A 16,770-nucleotide genomic window follows, 5' to 3' on the forward strand; every position below is an offset into this window, starting at 1 on the left:
TGAACAAAACTGTAACCCCTGTATATGATGGAAGCCATGCAAAGCCAAGGGGGTACTGCGGCACCCTCAGTATCCCTAGTTCCAGCGCCCTTGCTCAGAAGTCAGTTTCAGTCACAATGGGCAAGGCAGCAGATCCAACAGACTTTGATAGTTAGTGACAGCGCCTAGAGTTGGTTTAGCACTGGTGGCTCTTTATCCAAGACTGCTCACGCTACTGATGTCTCCCCACGAATAGGGCTATTCCGAAGAATAACAGACTACTATATTATGTCACACATCAACTAATGATAGCAGAAACGGTCCACTTATTCTCAGCACAATAAAACGAGGACCAGTAAAAAAAAAAAAAAAAAAAAAATTAACCCTAATGCAAGTTTTCTTAGAGAATTGGTTAACACTGCTTTAATATTCACGTGCACGTATTGCAGCAGGTCAGTGCACAGTCGAGTTTTACAGATAGGGACACTAAAGAATGTGATACATACTGACTGGACACGCGGCTCTGATTTACAAGTGAAAGGGGATACTGCAGCTTTTGAGCGGCTCTGAAGGTGCGCCTCCCTTTTTGACAGGTAGAGGCGGCATTGAGTTCGCGATCCTCGGGAGCGCATCGCTTTGCTGTTGCTTGTGTGTGAGATCATTATCAGAAACCGCTGCAGGACTAGTTAGACACCGAGATGGAGCGTGAAGAGCGCAGTCACAACTCTGATTGAGCACAGCCAGAGGGGTGGAAAATCACTGAAAAGCACCTTCTTCAGATCATACACAGTCGTCTTTCACATCTTGACAAACTATCGTCACAACTCCGCCAGTGGGATTCGGGATTTATTAAGGATATTCGTTTGTTTTCGATGCTGCAAAACATCAGCTAGATTTTTTTTTTTTTTTTTTTTTTCACTCCAGGTCTAGGATTTGAGAGGGGAGCTATGGAGGTTTCTCCGATTGACCAGTCAAATTAAGCACGGCAAGGGGTATTTTTTGCAATTGATTCGCGGCTTTAACCGTTGTGTTTTCGAAAGAAAGCAAGGACATCTGTCGATTTTGAACCAGGGATCTATCGTACTCATTGATTTGTCTACAGAAACCTTTTAATTTCAGCGTTTTCTTTATTAACTAAGCTTTCAACAGACGCCATTTTCCTTTTGCTTTTTCTTTCTTTTTTTTTTTTTTTAAAGCCTGCTTCTGTTTGACAGATCTTGTCGAAGATGGCATTGCAGCTGCTGCGCGTTTATATATAATTTCGGTGGATTTTAAAAAAAGACCAACAAATGTAAAATAAAGAGAGGAGATTGCCCGGGAGAGCGAGCCTGCATTGGATATGGGTTAGTAAGTAACTATACTATGCATTGCTGTTTTTGTGAGTAGTACGATGATCTAATGAGCTCTGTTTGTAAAAACATGTTAGTCTTGTTTAGCAAACTGCAGGCACACTGAAAGACGAGCGGTAATTCGTTACGAAATGTAGCAGCATGTGTCTGTGTGTGGAAGTGTAAGATACACAATCGCACTTACTGTATACATTTTGTGATAGTTTTGAAGCAATCTGACAGTGTCAAATTGGGGGCTGTAGTAATTAACATATGAGACTAATACTATCCATATATAATGTATATAATTTGCCAGATTAAAGTTCTGCACAGAAAGACGTGACTGGCAATCTTTCCTTGTGTAAGATCTCAGCAAAACTAAAAACGTGCACGTATGATACTTTTGGAAAAAAAATAATAATAATAATAATAATAATAAATAATAATAATAATAATAATAATAATAATAATAAACCCTTTGTTTGTTTCGCGGTTATTGGTAAAATGTAATGCAGTTCTTTAGAAAACGTAAACGTGGTGTGTACTCTGTGTACTGATTGCATACCCCAGTAGGCTTTTTTTTTTTTTTTTTTTTTTTTTTTTTTTTTTTAAACGTGCTGGTTGATTGGAATTAGATGCCTTTTATTTTTTTTCCTGTACAGAAAAACAGCCATTACTATAGGCTAGCTTTATATAAAAAAAATAAGTAAATACAACAACAAAACCAAAAAAAAAAAAAAAAAAAAAAAACTTTTGTGCAACTTGAATAATGTATGGAAAATGTATTTTCCCCGCGAAGAAAAGCATGACTTGATGTGAAGTGTGTGTTTTGAATGCCATGTTTTAGAAGACAGATCTTTCTGTATTCTACAGCTGTGTTACAGTATTTAAGACAAGTGTGTATAATACATTACCACGGTTTGCAAAACATTTAATATGTGTGTGTGTGTGTGTGTGTGCGCGCGCTAATTGTGCAAAACTTGGTTTTGAATTCAAAGTGCCAAGTTATATATATACTTTGTTGCCCTTTCCTTACTGGCAGGTGTATGCAGTCAAAGGGGGAAATATATATTCTTGAACCTTATCTGATGAAAAGAGTTTAAATTGACTCGGTTCCTGTTCATAGGGAATCCCCTTTGATTTCTCATAGCCCACTGCAGTTGCTAAGGCTAACCTGCTTTTTGAGGGGGTGGTGGAAAGGACAGATCTATTGAAATTTATAATGTAGAGGCTTTCACCAGCATTCTCCAACACACATTTATTCGGCATCAGCCATCCGTGCCTGTCTGTTTTTAATGGTGGACTGGAATACAATGATGTGTCTGAAAATAAGAAATCATTTACTACGCCAATGGAGAAAGACAACGTAATAAACACCTTGTTTCTCGGTTCAGGCTGAATAATGTAAGAAACGGTTCATTAATGGCAACTGTTAGATCGAGTTTAGCTGTCTGTGTTTGTAAATGACATACAGGTAGAAAGCCTGATGAGTCTATCAGTATTGCAGAGCGCTCCAAGCTCACCCATTGTTTTCAGTTGATGTGTTTTCAAGTCATTAATAATAATAATAACATGAGATTATAGACATGTCCATGCACATGTGTAGAAACTTGCTACGGTAGTAGTTTTTTAAGCCCTAATCTAATGAATATGTTCAGGTGTTTTGAAGAGCATTTGTTTTAATAGTATCTGTGAGGAAGGGTGAATAATATACTACAGTAATAATACTCTACTGAAACCCTGGAGCTGAGTGCTCAAGACTCTAATGAGTCATGGGTCACAAACTACCAAAGACCAATTCCATTGCTCATTGGGTAGGAGCACATCCAGGCTTATTTTGGATAGCTGCTCTGCATATGACCTGCACTTCAGAAACTTTGATATGCAAAAACCACAAACCTGTATCCAGACGAGTTGGATTGCTTTGCGTCATCATTGAATGTAGATTGCTGCTGGGCAAACAGAGCCAGAAGGGGCAAGGGTTTTTCAGGTGTAACTGCAGAACAGCTTTCATGAATTCACAGTATTCAACTACAGCAGTAATTACTGGCCTCCAGCAGCTAGGCTCCCAGAGATTCTTATCTTGTCAGGTCCCTGAAGCAAAGCAACATCAACTCTGGTCAGTCCCTGGATGAGACCTTAACTTATGAAGCTCAAAGATTAAGAAAATGGAAGCACAAGGAAGACACGAACATATAAAAAAAAAAAATGTGATCCAGCGAATCCATATTGAAAACACATGTATGCTTTTCAGCCAGTGGCCCTCTGTAGGATGCACATTGCAGGGTGCAATAAGCTGGTGGCTTGGTAAGGGGACTGTCCCCTCCTGAAGGACCTGAACTCGCCGCATTGGCTTGGGGCACGTTCCTGTATTTGAAAGAGCAGTCAATGCATGCAGAAATGGAGCCAGCTAATCTGAGGACAGGAACACATGGCACTATTTCCAAGAAGCACAGATGACACTGTTAATCATAATGCGCTGTCAGGTCAAAGAGTCACCCTTGCTAAATCCCATAAGACTTAGCTTTCCCTAAAAAAAACAAACAAACAGCAATTCAGCACAACGAGGCAAGTCTGAACTTTAATTTTCTAATTTGTTGGCAGTGTGTTTGTCTTGTATCTAATCTTTCCCATAAATGAGGTAAGAGTTAAGCCAGGATGGTTTGCTGATCTATTTTTACTCATGGTTACGTTGATGATTTACGTTGATTTGTTTTTATTTCATGTTACCTCAGCTTTACTGAGTCACAACAATGCAGTACCCAGGCATGTTATCTACAATAATATATCTTGAGGTTAAAAAAAAAAAAAAAAAAAGGTTTAGGGCTGGTTTCCGTATACATCAGGAATGGTAAGGTTCTTTGTAGTTTCATCCAGTTTAGTGTCTTCCTTTTTTTTCCTTGCAACCTCTAGAGGGAGATTATTCTGATTACAGTAGGTGACTACTGATGAGGAGGTCTTACTGCTGCTTTTATGCAAAGAATTATAGATCCAGGTGGTTGTTCTGTTAGTAGGTAAATAACCAAGAACTGTAATGCTTTCTTTTAAAATCTACAATAAAATATGTGCTCAAGGTAATAGCTTGAATTTTGGGTGTTGGTAAATACCTGTGTGACATGTTGGCTTAGCAGTGCTGAACGAGAGTCAGAGCCACAGCATTAAAACAGTCCACAGGATTCACATTGATCTGCTTGTTTTGACCTTCTGTTAGTGATTGTTGAGATTGATAACTTCTGTATCATGATCCAAGTTACTAGAACAGCCAGTCAGACCAGCTGGCCCTGGACATGTTCATGTAAAAAGAAGCAAGTCTGTGTCTCTGAGACAAGGACGTGACCGGGATCGCTTTGCCAGTGTGCAAAACGCCAGTGTGGTCAGTATTGGATCGAATACATATTCTCTGGGTAGGAATATTTCAGTCTTTATAACACAGTTTCCACCAGACTTGACTGGAAGGCGTCCCCTGTCTATGGTGTTGTCCTGTTACAGTTCATATGCTAGTAGCCAAGTCCATAAAAGGTGATCATGAACGTGATGTTGGTCAAAGGCTTGGTTATTTATAGCTGTTGGTTGCTAGGATGATGGTCGAATGGTTTAGTTTGTAACTTGTGACCTAAGGTACCAGCAATCAGTTGTAAGCAGTTGTTGAGCATACAGTGAGTCAAGATTTCTAGATCTTACAACTTGGCTGGTAGTGCCATTCTTTTGGGCAGGAATGTGAAAGTCGAATGTGAAGGCTGAAAGAAGAATTAAGGCTGTGTCTTATGAACTGTGTTTGTACGAGTTTAATGACCTGCACGTGCACATTTTATATACATTCTGCTGGCCCAGAATAGCAGAGTAGGGATGCAAAGCTGGGAAAGTGTAAAACACAATGATTGAATGCAATGTTAAAAAATAAAGCAAGTCTTACATTGCATTGCATTACAGCATGTGCTATTCCAGGTTTTAATATATGTTTGTAAGTGTAGTATTCAGAATACTAGCAGAGTATGCCACCTGCAATATTCCGAATATGCAGAGGTGAAATATTCCTCTTCATTTTCCGAACATGCTGTTTACATGGCAGAATATACACTACCGGTCAAAAGTTTTAGAACACCCCAATTTTTCCAGTTTTTATTGAAATTTAAGCAGTTCAAGTCAGTGAATAACCTGAAATGGTTCAAAGGTAAGCGGTAAACTGCCAGAGGTTAAAAAAAAAAAAAAGTTTAGGTTACCAAAAACTGAAAAATAATGTACATTTCAGAGTTATACAAAAAGGCCTTTTTCTGTGAACAAGTAATGGGTTAACAACTTACAGCTGTTCTGCAGCAATGGAAGTAAATTAAGCCTTGAAAGTTGATGCTAACAATTCCTACAGGTGTCCCAACTTTTGTTGATTACTTACAAACCCTCTGTCTGTATAAAAACAGTGTTGGAACAGACTGTGTTACTACACCTTCTTAAGCATTATTTGGACAGTATTGTACTGCAGGAAGTAGTATATTGCTGTCATAATGGTGAGAAAAAGGCAATTAACTAAGGAAGAAATTGCAAAGAAAGCCAAGTTGTCAGTGAGTACAGTTTCCTACACCATCAAAAGGCACTTGGAAACTGGAGGAAACTCTGACAGGAAGAGGTCTGGCAGACCCAAAGCCACAACAGAATCAGAAGACAAGTTTCTGAGAGTCAACAGCTTGCGTGATAGGCGGCTCACAGGACAACAGCTTCAAGCACAGCTTAACACTGGTCGAAGTAAGCAAGTCTCAGTTTCAACTGTGAAGAGAAGACTTCGAGCTGCAGGTTTGACAGGTCGAGTGGCAGTAAGAAAGCCATTGCTAAGATGGCAAAATAAGAAAAGCTTGCCTGGGCCATAAAGCACCACCAGTGGACTACTGAAGACTGGAAGAAGGTCTTATGGACTGATGAATCAAAATTAAATCTTTGGTTCATCACGCAGGGTATTTGTACGCTGTGGAGTAGGCGAAAGGATGGTTCCTCAGTGTGTGACACCAACTGTCAAACATGGAGGAGGAAGCGTGATGGTCTGGGGCTCTTTTGCTGGATCCAGAGTTGGCAACTTGCACAGAGTGAGTGGCACCCTGAACCAGAATGGCTACCACAGCATTTTTCAGCTCCATGCAATATCCTCTGGTATATGCCTAGTTGGTCAGGAGTTCATCCTACAGCAAGATAATGACCCAAAACATACCTCCAGGCTATGTCAGAACTACCTTTAGAAGAAAAGAACAAGACAGTAGGCTTCAAATCATGGAATGGCCAGCACAGTCTCCAGACTTAAACCCCATCGAGCTGGTTTGGGATGAACTGGACAGAAGGGTGAAAGCAATGCAACCTACAAGTGCAACATATTTGTGGGAACTTCTGCAACAGTGTTGGGAAGAACTTTCCGAACAATATTTGATTTATATTGTAGAAAGAATGCCACGAGTGTGTTTGACTGTTATATCTGCAAAAGGTAGCTACTTTGAGGAGTCAAAAATTTAGATTAAATTTTGTTAAACAAAACGATTCCATGATTTATTTTTTATCTCCAATTGTTTATTTGATCTATGCTTTAATTTCAGAGTACATTGAGACATTAAACTGCGTAAATTTGAATAAAAACTGTAAAAATTGAGGTGTTCTAAAACTTTTGACCGGTAGTGTATATGGGATTATTCAGTATTCCCAATACTAGTAGAATATTACTGGCCATGTAAACCCACTGATTGTGGTGAAATACATTGCAGTAAATCCTCCTAGTAAAGCCTTTAATGACCTAAACAGCTATACAATGGGCATCATATTACCACTCCTGAACAAAACCTTGCCTTCTGCAAATACTGTGGAACACAAAGGCTTGTGGGATTGAAAACCTGCTTCAATTATTTCTGCCAAGGACATGTTGTATCCTTCGGTAGTTTTCATATCCAGTAATTAACCAGAATTGCACATTTTCAGCATCTTGAGATGTGATTAGATTTTCCTGTTGGCTTGTGTCTCCTGGTTTCCATGGAAACCAGCCAACCCCTTGACAGGAGATGGAGGAAAGAGATGAGACGACCAAGAGCGAGCAGAGTTTTTGGCAGGTTATCAGGGTTGAATACTAAGAGCAAGCATACCTGTTGGCAGTGTTCATGAGTAGAAAGTTCATCTTTCTCATTGACAGCCATTTTGTGTTCCAGGCTGCAGCCAAACAGACTATGTGCTACACAACTGTTGGCTTCATATTTTTTTTTTTTTTTTTTTGCAATTGTTTTACCGTCTGTCATATGAGTCTTATATGCACACATGCATGTCTTCTTAGTTACAGACTGGTGGATAAATAGAGATGTACAGTATTTCACGTATGTATGGGTTGGTGTAGTTGTACTTGGATTCTACCAGGGCTGTATATCAAGCCTTTTCTGTAAATATTTGTTTACCATTTCAACTATCATACACATTTTCAATGAAAAAGTAGACTTGATTTTAGTGTAGTCGGCTCTTGTTTTTATTTAATATTTTACATGTTATTCTGACAGGATTAACAGTTACGTTATCTGGTCAGCACACAATCACCCAAAGTGTTAACAGCAGGATTAAAAAATAAGTACAGAAATAGCTTGAGGATAGTATGCACACCAAAAGATATGTTTTTTAAACCTGGTTTCGAAGGCAAAACTGAAGGAAACTCCTTCGCCTCTGTTCTAAAGGCCAGTGTTTAAAACTGTAGTCTGGGTTGCCTCCTTTTGCTTGAAGGGGTTTTTCTTTCCAAATAAGTGTTCAGTAAGGAGGAAGTAAAGCTACATTCATTCTGTGGCCAATACAGAAGTGTTAATCGAAGAATGTTTGAGTGTGCAGAAAAAAAAATCATCTTTCCAAAAAGATTTCTTGATTTAATTTGAAAACCGTACACAGAAGAGTGAAAGCAACAGATGCTGTAATAATGTAGACAGAACCTGCTGCTTTTTACAGCGATATGCGTTTTAATTGGGACTTCTTGTTTGACTTGTGCACAGCTAGGATGATGCCGACTTCAGGAGTGCTTTCGCGTTTCACAAATGTTCTCTAACTGACAAGTGTTGCCGCTCTGCTGTTTTGGGTAACGACATGTTGAATGTAACACAGTGGAACAGAATAGGAACCCTAGACTGTGCGACGCTTCATCGCAGCATGCTGCTGTTTCATTGAGAGGCATAACAGAGATGTTTCTTACACCGCTCTGCAGGCTACTGCTTAATCTCCATCACATGACTGGTGGAAACAGGATCTAAAGTTAGAGTTTTCTAGAGTAATAGAAGAGGCTGCCTTCTCTTTCACAATCCTGTGGTTGGAATGTTTATAGGCGTTGGGGGACTTTTAAACTAAATGAGTGAATGTTTTTCCAGGTTAATCAGTATCAAGGGACTCTAGAACCAGGATTCTGCTGTTTTTTCCGTCTCGTCTTGGTTGAGACTTTCATGCGGGAGACTTTCATTTCTCAGGTCTGTCTGCTCATTAAACTGCCCTTTGCCGACACGTCAAGTCTACGGCAGTCTGGCAGAGCTGTTTTTGATTTTCTGCAGGGCCCCTGTGCTTGTGACCTTAAAAGGTATTGTGTTCGCTAGTTCCTCTCTTTCTGAAGTGCCTATACTCTTTGGAACCTGTATATTCAGAGGGATTGAAGCCCACAGAGTGTTTGTTAAAACACTTGAAGGTCATTGTTGAAGTTGGTAGGGATTGTGGTCCGGGCAGTAGTGTATAAACCTCACTTATCTTGTCTTTTATGGACAGCAGTTGTTAAGAGCTGAAGACAGATCTAGGGGATGTTTAACCAGTCTGCTTTACATTCTTCTTCAAATAGTCACCTAGACATCTGGGAGTGATATATAATACAAACAGTATTTTTTTTTTTTTTCAAGATTCATAAATGTAGAGCATATCACATGTGTATGAATGTGAAATAAGACTCCAAATGGGGCGTGTATAAATATGAACTTAGACCTAAGGGGGCGTGTATAAATGTGAAATACGTACTGCCCTTGGGAGCACAGACAATAACTGTCCAGACATTAGCTGTGGGACCACACCCAGCACGGTCAGCTTTGGAAGATTTAAACGCTCTGCTGCTTTGGAGTAAATTTGGACTTAAGTTTGACATTCATTTTCCTCTGTATCTAGCATAAACAAAATCTGGTAGCAGGTTGTACTGTATTTGTGTTTTGTACACCCTTTTTAAACACAGATCAGTTGATTTTAAACATAGTGTGTTGACCCAAACTATAGAGGCAGATCTGAACAGGGTCAGTTACAATTACAATGAGTACTTGACTCAGTGCAGTCGTTCATTATCTTAGCAACCACATTTTTCAATCACTACAATGCGTGGCTGTTTTTGTTATCTGTGAGCGGTGTGGCTGACTGGCAGAGAGCCTGTTGACTGCATCTTCCACTTATTTGAATGTTCTGAGTAAATGAAACCATAAGTATTTCATTGTTGCACAAACTGCATGCTTTGTGTAACCAAGCTGCAGGATTAATTTAAACTGTCATTCTGAATTAATCGCAGTAATTGTGCAAGCCCCTAAACCGGTATTGAGAGACACACGCCAGTTATTGTGAGCTGATTTGTAAATGCTTTAGTAATATGAGTCCGATTTGTTTCTGGCAAATTGATTCTCTCATTAATATCTTGTTTGCACCTCAACAAAAGCATCATATAGAATTCCATTGAAATAAAGGCTTTGGGAGGCATCTTAGGAACACATGTCATTTAAATGTTCTGGATTCTGTTACAGTGGATGGATTTGTTCAAGTTTTTTTTTATATCTGTTTTTATTATTATTTTTTATATCCTTGCTGTGAATGCAACGTTAACCACCACCATCCTGTTTTGGGTTTCAGAGCTTCAAGCTTAATTATAGAGCTTGTGTTTTGTGAGTGTGTTCGATTAACCCTTAGCGGTGCGTTTATTCAACGCTAGTCAGGGACATCAGGTCCAATTTATTTTCACACGCGCTGTTTCTTTTACACATGCTGTTTAATTATTATTATTTTTTGAGTAAAACAGGTTTAAAAGGCACTGAATCACAAAAGGACACTCAGTACTGCATCTCCAGCCAAGCCCCTTGTTCACTGTATTTTTCACATACCTCTTTATAGTCGTGCATACTGATAAATCCTCTCCTGATCACTCGTTTTATCATCAAACTCCTCCTGATCCAAGTAATTATTTTATTACTGTAACATTTCAAAAAGCTCTGCAAATGTTTGTGATATTCTTTGAGCGCTGACTGCAGAAGCAGCTATCTCCTTTGTTTATGTCTGTGTTATCTCTGTGGTGCATGGGGCTGTCAGATATGCCCTTTTTTTCGACATCAGGAGCCTGGTAGAAGAATAAAAAAATACTGCTTCCTTTTATAATGAATCATCCATTGTGTGCATGATGCAACATTTAATTAAATATGTTAGTGTTGATTCCTATCTGCTCTGCCAGAATCGGTTTCTGTATCTCTTGTCATCCACTTGTAAAAGCAGTCAGTTGTATAGTTTTTACTTTGAGAAGAGATGTTACTCGTTTAGAGTTTAAAAGTTAGTAAAGTGTCAAACATTTTTAATTTTGTTTAAACGTTGTCAAAAACGTGCAGGCCAGATATTAAAAACAAGAGGGTGTCTGCAAATACATTTTTATTTACTTTTTTGCCCCCAGTTTGGAATGTCCAGTTATGATTTTTTTTTTTCCTACTTCTGCTAATCAGACAAACTATTGTACAAACTACTGCTATTAGTAAATGTGACAGAGAGCGAATGAATCCTAATCAACAATCTCCCTCCCGACCTGTGAGAGCACAGTATAACGGGAGCAGTGTGCTCCAGACTGGATGGTATGACAGTTCATTCCACGGTTAGTTGGAAGTCAGCTATCCAGAAAGGGGGTGGAGTCACAGTACCAGAAGTCATCTTAATGCAGTAGGTGGTGTGTCACTCACAGAGTGGAGGATACGTGATTGGACTTGCCACCAAAGGAGGCGTGACTAAGGGTACTTCAGGGGATGTTGCCAAGCAATCTGTTCCTTTGTTATGGGTACGGACAGACCTGTAAAATGAGTACAGAGGTAAGATAACCGTGAGTGCTGTATTTTGTTTGTGTTTATTTTTAATTATTAGATGGCTAAACACACCTGGGAGCTGTCGCTGTCAAGCCAACATGAAAACCTGGATTACAACTACTGCACCAAGTCACTAATCACTGTGTATTCACCACCAACATGGGAGCCATGGCGGGACAATTGGCCTCCAAAACATTATGGTAGACAACCCCTAAGCTCACCCTGCTGAGCACTGAGCGCATGCTAATCATGCCAATGAAGAGCCACAGGGAGGAGCTGAATTCAGTAAGATTCAGTTTCCGACTGGAGCTGGAGTAGAGTTGAAACATGCCTTGAAAATCTTTTTTTTTTTTTTTTTTTTTTTTTTTTTTTTTTTTTTTATTGAGACCAGATAAAGACATCAAAGATGGTCTAATATGCATATTTATGAGTGAATTCCGAGTGTCCCTTTTTCTCGGAGTGCCTTTCTTCCTCCCATCGCTCTCTTGTGTTGCTGTCAAGGCAGTTAGGCAGTTTCCCTGATGGGCAGAAAAGCAATAACAAGTGTTCTTACCAGGAAGCAGCCCTCCAGGGGGCGTCTGCACTGATTTCTCCCTGTGCTGCCTGATATTATCGCCAGGCTTATTAATCTTGTGATGCCTGTCACCCAATTCAAACTGTATAATGTGTGCATCGAAGATAATGGATGGGGAGGTTTCAAACCTGGCTGTCTTTGCTGGGAAGAAGACCTGGTTTTCATTGCTCCTTGGCAATGTTGTGTGTGTAGAAAATTAGATTATAAACCCACATGGGAGGCTGATACAAACAAAAGCGCTTGCCCAGTCTTAACAGTTCCCTAACAGTGGATGAAGTTGCGCTTTATGGGACACTAACTTCAGACGTCAACAACATTTGCTCATATATTTATAATTAAAATCTGATAGCCATTTTTCCCATTGAGAAGCAGGTGCACTTTGGGGTGATTTAAAATCCATTATCATCCTTACAGTGTAGTAGGTGTTTGTGTGCCTGTATACGTGTGTACATCTTCATCAATGTACTCTGTGTGTACCTCTTCATATATATACTCTGTGTTTACTGGGTGTTTGGACCCGGCTCTGTTTTTAATTCACTTCTCTGCCTCTGAGTTATTTCCTTTGCTTCAGATTGCTCTGATCAGTATTCAGGAAGTTGTCTTATAACCTTGGCTTGTACACTCATTGGTTCCTGGTTGAAATACAAATCTGGACTCAAGTGGTCCCATAGGTCCAGTATTCAGAACCACCGGTATAGATACAGGTTTGGAAGGAATTATGTGACCAAAGTGAATAAATTAAACAAAATCAAAAAACTTTGTTTTTGTTACTTTGCACTTTTTTTGTTAAAACTACCTTCATTATGCCTTTGCTTTTGACCAATGCCCCTGCCAATTATTAGAATTGAAAGAACAAGGAGAATGTAGTATAAATCAATTGCCAGTTGGACTTGTAAGCTTCTAGTGGTGGAATGGTGGGCTGTCTTTGCTGTCTGTCATGTATAACGGCAGCATCCAGCTCTGCAAACAGTTGTTGAAAGCTGTCATATTTAAGTTGCACAGCTGTTGGCTTTCGTGCATTTGCTGCTAAGAAGGCCAGCGTTTTGATGTGGGACAACTGGGGGAATAAAGGGAGTGTCTTTTTAGACAAGTGAGCCTTAATACCCTCATAGTGACTGCATTAGCAGTGCACAGTATTGATACTGAAGATTTCCAAAGCTACAGAGAGCATGGAATACCCAAAGCTAAAGACTGAAGAATCGGCCTGCTTGTTGTATTATACTTGTAATACATGCTGGGTTTATTTAAAAAATGGTCAATGCCACAGGAAATTATATAATGTGTTAAATATTCATGTGCTGACGGCATGCGAGCAGTGGCTTGGAAAAATGAGCAGTCTGCAGTCAGAGGGTGTTTTTTTTGTGTTAAATGTCCTGTAACTGAAGTCGCTTGAAAAAAACCTAGTCTAGTAGTAGGAACGCAATTGTGTGAGGTGGTGTTTGAAGTGCTGGGAGACCATTTACCAAGGTTCTGCACAGAGTGTTCTCATCATGTGCTTGCCTTTTCACCAGGTCCACTACGCTACTGTAGCTCACCACATACTGTCACATTGATAAAGGCAATGCCTTTTTAATAAGGGAAAATGTAAGCGAACACAAAAGGTTGCGGTGAAATGGTTAGGCAGCTGGTTTTTAGAAATCTTTAGTGCAGGGGTTCTCAACCCGCGGCCCAATCGGCAAACATCCTGCTCAAATAATAATAATAAAAAATAACTTGGTGTATTGGTTCGTTAGAGCAGGGCAGTTGAATAGGCCAGAATAAAGAAAGTGGATTGCTTTGTTGTTAGCAGAGAGACCTTGTGAGGCTTCAGAAAGGAAAGAAAGTAAAGGGACAGATGAAGGAAACAAGCATCGCAGCTTGGCAATGGAAGGCAGAAAGTCCTTCATGCCTAGCTGCGGTGTGCTGTCACCCGTCTTCAGCCAGACTGTGAAGCAATTACCGCTTTGAACAGAGGACATTGCCAGGTCTCCCGCTAATGCAAGTGTAAAAACTGATTCATTTTAACCGATACATTTTGTCTTATAGGGCTGTGTCCGAAGGTTCATTTGCTAGCCAGGCATTCGAAGATTGTTATAAACCTTCGAAGGCTTGCCAGACTGGTTCACGCTCTTAGTTGTTTTCTTCCTATTAACAGAAACTGTTTGACAATGTGTGAATACTATAAATTACACATTAAATGTCACTGCCATGCAAAATTCAATCTTTTGGTTTGTATAATGCATATTACGTAAAGAAATGTTATTAAAATCTGCTACCAAATTGTTACACGTAGCAACTCTAGCGCCGCTGCTGTATATGGACCAGGGTATAGTTTCCATAACAGTGGGCTCGTACCTCTAGTGGCTGTATTGCTTCAGTGAAATATGTACTAAATGCCTAGTGTACGGTAGAATATGTTTGAAACATATATACGTTATTAATAATAATTTTAATTTCGAAAACTGAGCACTGTCCGCCCCTCCCCGCTCCAGCTCATGTTATCCACAGGCAATCGTTGAATTTCTTCATTCGCCATCTCGACAGCAAAGCAAAAAAAAAGCTGAATGCAAACTGTGCAAGCGACTCGTATCATGGAGGCATAACCAATCTCTGGGGTCACTTGAAGTGTAAGTTATTATTATTGTTAGTATTATTAATATTTTTAGTAGTAGTAAAATGTAACTGATAACCTGCGTGGAACAGAGACTGTTAAATAAAGCTTTGTCTGCTGCAGTTGGTGCTTCTGCAATGCAAGCTTACTGTATATATTGCAAGGAGGCTCAGTTACGAGTAAATAAACAATTTTTTTTTATTTAAATTATAAAAACATGATTGTGGTTCGATTTATAAACTACATGTGAATGTTTTATTCCATTTATATGGATTACCTTTAAGATAATAGGATTTTCAATCAAATATAAACAAGCAGCTATGATGACATCCCCAATAAATTATGCAAATGAGTACCATTGAAGGTTCAATCTTCCTTCGGTAATTTGTTCCGAAACTTCGAAGGTCAAAATGTACCCTTCGTTGCAGCCCTAATTATTTAGCTAAATTAAAAAACGTATTATGACATTGCTGTTAGATAACGGATACAAAACATGTAGCATTTTTTGTTGATGTACAGGCAGTATATTGTGTGGGTGCGGCCCACATAACACATAGAGCTGCATATGTGGCCCACAGTGGTAAATAGGTTGAGAACCACTGCTTTAGTGGTACAAATGAATCCCACTGCTTGTGACAATAGCGAGATAATTGTTGCTCTGAGATTTTCTGATACCAACAGATTTTATGACTTTTTTCTTTTTTTTTCCCTTTTCATGGCATCGTCTGTGCATGTTACATACGTTTTTATAAAATGATCACGGTGTTGAACCAGCTCTGATGATGAAATGCTGAAGGAAACTATCTTAACTGTTAAATATAGAAAAGAAACACAATAGAGATTACTATGATAGCTTTATTTATCATTTTTGTGAATATTTTTTGTTGCTGGTCTTGTCCCACTTTTTGTACCCCATTACCATGGAATGGCTCATTTCCCCTCCCCAAAACACAGAGGCGGAAGCGTCTAAATCAACAAGTCTGTCATGTGTGCTACTTGTGTGGTTCTACATCAAGGTGATTGTTCTGTGCTAATTAAGGTTTAATTTTGCCATCAGAAATGGTACACTTTGAAAAATAAAGCCTGTATATTTCAATTGATTGAACTTCCACAAGCTTGGAGCTTTGTTAATCAAGTTGTATAGTTGTTGTGCCATGATGCATATCAGCACGTGTTATGTTAAGGTCTAAAAGCATGTTACCTTTAAACAAAGGACTGTATTCATCCCGTGAAGGAAACCTTATATTTTCTTACAAACTTTACTGTAATGATTTGTTTCATTCTAAATAGAGGTACCCACAGTTACTCCTAATGGTACACGTCAAAATAAGATCAGAGGGTACGTTTGTAGATGTGTGTGAAAATAGTATTTTGTGGCATATATACGTCGATAACAGAAGTGTATCCCACAGCATGAAACTCGTGTTCACTAACCACTGTTAATGCAACCCATGGCGACCCTGGTCCAAGCAAGATGAGATCAATAAGGGCTCCTCACTTGCTTGGGATTGAATTTAGCGGGTTCACAAGGTCAGACCACTAAGGCAGTACATTAGCGACATTATCTTGATAGTTATAGTCTCTTAACTGGAAAGATGACCTTCTTACAAAAGAGCTTGATTCAGCAGGGTTTATTTGATCACATACATGTTTAGTCCTTGGGGTGGGAAATACAACAAAACCAAACATGACCCTAAGTGTGATGAGTATTTTTATCTATTCTGAAAGTGTTTTTAAAATGATTTTTTAAACTTAAAGTGTGAACGTCAAAAAATGTTTACTGCAATTCTCTTGAAAAATGACAATTTCCCTGGCTGTTGCTGAATGTTGAATACAGTATGTAACCTTTTGAGGCATTGGGTCAGCTGGTATTTTAAGATTTTGTGTAGACTAATTTGTGTGTGCTGTGCAAAACACAATACAACAGGTTTTATCTATTAAGCTTTTACTAGAGTGTAAAGTAGACACTGATGTGGTTAAAGAAGGAGGCATGCATTCCTATGAAGTCCTTGGAACTCAATATGACAGTCTTAACAGGGTTTCATTCCTACAGCCACCGGGGCTGCAAAGCAGTACATGTAATTCTGAGGACCTGAAAACCCCCAGCTCCTCATCCTGTATCTGACTCTGCTAATGGCCTTTTCAAAACCTGCTTGCCAGTCTCTTGGAAAAGCAGAGTGTGTTCGTTCCAATTGTCCGTGCGTCTCAAACTTCTAAACCATAATGGAAGTCCTTGAGTAAAAC

General features: G+C 39.3%; 1 protein-coding gene across 2 annotated transcripts in view; it reads left to right on the top strand.

The window, feature by feature from the left end:
* The first annotated feature begins 657 nt into the window (after positions 1-657).
* LOC121304992 (SET-binding protein-like) overlaps positions 658-16,770 on the top strand; it is an 82,109-nt gene continuing 65,996 nt past the window's right edge. The window contains exon 1 of one of the 2 annotated variants that reach the window (XM_041236467.1): positions 658-1,326. The gene's annotated coding sequence lies outside the window, so the exon portion shown is untranslated. The remainder of the gene's footprint in view (positions 1,327-16,770) is intronic. The other variant, XM_041236459.1, reaches the window with a different exon arrangement.

The sequence above is a fragment of the Polyodon spathula genome, chromosome 2 (assembly GCF_017654505.1).
Source record: "Polyodon spathula isolate WHYD16114869_AA chromosome 2, ASM1765450v1, whole genome shotgun sequence".
NCBI classification, from domain to species: Eukaryota; Metazoa; Chordata; class Actinopteri; order Acipenseriformes; family Polyodontidae; genus Polyodon; species Polyodon spathula.